At 31.6% G+C, this 2,202-nt stretch overlaps 1 protein-coding gene across 8 annotated transcripts in view; it reads right to left on the bottom strand.

The window, feature by feature from the left end:
• Window positions 1–2,202, bottom strand: part of LOC108968640 (5'-AMP-activated protein kinase subunit gamma-1) — a 197,356-nt gene that overhangs the window by 21,100 nt on the left and 174,054 nt on the right. For 2 of the 8 annotated variants that reach the window (XM_018932775.1, XM_018932773.1), the window contains exon 1: window positions 534–695. The exons of 5 other annotated variants lie outside the window; for them this stretch is intronic. The gene's annotated coding sequence lies outside the window, so the exon portion shown is untranslated. Of the gene's footprint in view, window positions 1–533; window positions 712–2,202 lie in introns of those variants that run through there. One more of the 8 variants, XM_018932774.1, reaches the window with a different exon arrangement.

Consider the following 2,202-nt stretch of genomic DNA (forward strand, 5'->3'; position numbering starts at 1 on the left):
TTTATAAATTTTTTATTTTTTAATGATAATATCAAATATTTATTTCATATTTCACAAAATTTCTCGATTAATTATCCGACAATGTTACCGACAAAAATATTTAATAATCCGTTATTTTCAAAAAAATGTTATCTTCACTGTTTTAAACTTTCATAATTTCATTACAAAACACAAAACTTAAATAAAAAAATATATGCACTGCGTACTACTGCATAGTAGACATCTTTTATTTTTCTCGCAATACACAGAACCCAATTTTACGCATATCGCAATTCCTTGGCTCACATTTCATTTATTTCTAATTACACATTTATTTGTTTATTTATTTCAATTATTGCCATAGAGATTATAATATCTAAAAAATATGGGTTAATGGCATCAGATTACGAAATTATCCGTGCAAAACAAATTTCTTCAATTTAGTACACTTATTGTTGTATGCACACCTGCACGCACACACATATGCATACTTATGTATATATTAAAAGGAATGTAAAACATTTGTAAATGACTTCATTTATTTATTTCAATACATTTTCCMCTTTTTATTAACTTGATTGCACTTTTTGCTTTCGAACTCTTCAGTTCAGGTCTTTTAAGGCAAAATTACTAAATCATGTATGCAAAAAAAAAAAAATCTTTTACGTTTTCACTCCGTTAGTCAAACTGCGATCGCGCTAGAAAAACACAACTTAACGCTTGTAATCATCACTGGAAACTACTTGACTATGGTAACTCGCTGCAAGAGCGATCCAGCGAACTAGCTGCACAGGCAATTACCTTATCGTGTATATGCCTTGTTGTAGTTGTTTTTAATGAGCATGAAATCCGTGTGTGTTGGAAGCCTTGCAGAAACCATCACTTATCGAGTAAATAATAAAACAACAAACAATCTAAAGCAGCGAGTAAACAAAAACCAACGAATCGACATGTGAGAAATACCATACATATTCCGCCGCTCACCAATTCCAGTGAGTAAGTGAATCACTAGGGAATGAGCGTATGAACTAACCAATTACACAAAAAGAAAAAGACAATTAAATCATGCGATCGTGCAAACAGCTGGGTGATGGCCAAACCGTCGGCATTTGGAGGAACAGAGATTAACAACAACTACATTAACATTTTGCAGTAAGTTCAACAAATACAGTCACAGTTGTTTATATTTAAACAATGCATTACAACAACGAATTTCGTGTTAAGACGCTAATAACAGTTTAAGTTAACTTTTAAGGCAATTGGAAAGTGACTGAACAAACGGAATAAAATAAAGGAGAACGCTTGGAGAATAGCTGACCGAGTTTAATCGCAATCGTGATGTTTACTCGTAGATTTATGATGCAGAGAGGGGAAACTAACGTTTTTAATTACACATAAAACATAATAGTTTTTGTTGTTAAGAGGTGGAAGAAACACAAATATGAGTGTATGGAAAAATAATAAAATAGTGAAATCAAATGTTTTTATCGCACACAAAAATATTGTAAAGTACCTAACGTAGGTAGGTATTGGCAAAATATGAAGGCATTTGTACTAAACAGTTATGCAGAGAATGTGAAGAATCCAACGACTTTCATTGTCTACTTAACCGATAATGAAGGCCGCAAAATATGAACGGAAGGTACTGGTATGGGTGTACGTACGCGCAGAATAGACGGCCAAACCGAGTCAGGCGAGTAAGAAGTTCAAATAATAAATAGGTATACATTTGTGTGGCGTGTTGTAGTATTTTGTCGTGTGACGTGTTTATTTGAGTGACTCAAAAGTGCCATCGTCTAATAATCAGAATGATATGCAAATACCTGCGCGCATCTACATACATATGTATGTATGTGTTTACATATGCATGTATTAAATACAAATAATACTAATAATAAAAGCTGTTGCTAATGCGGATTTTTGTTCTTTGGAATTCAGCGAATCTTCTTAAAAGCACTACACAGCTTAATTCACGTAGGCATGTCTAGTGTGTTATTGAAATTAAAAGTAAAAATAAAATTCTTATCAACATTGAAATAAAGTATTTTATTTTTGTAAATTTAATTATTCGTTTCGACTTTTTTTCAGTCTCTACGTTTTAATGTTCATATTGGCGTTTTAGTCAAGCAGTTGCTTTGTTTTTACTGGCAAAACTGAGAATATTTTCAATCTTCTTTTAATGGAATTTAAATTATTAAAAAAAAATTTTTTTTCAAATTACTT

This window comes from Bactrocera latifrons, unplaced genomic scaffold (genome assembly GCF_001853355.1).
Source record: "Bactrocera latifrons isolate USDA-ARS-PBARC rearing strain unplaced genomic scaffold, ASM185335v1 scaffold_223, whole genome shotgun sequence".
Classification (NCBI taxonomy): Eukaryota; Metazoa; Arthropoda; class Insecta; order Diptera; family Tephritidae; genus Bactrocera; species Bactrocera latifrons.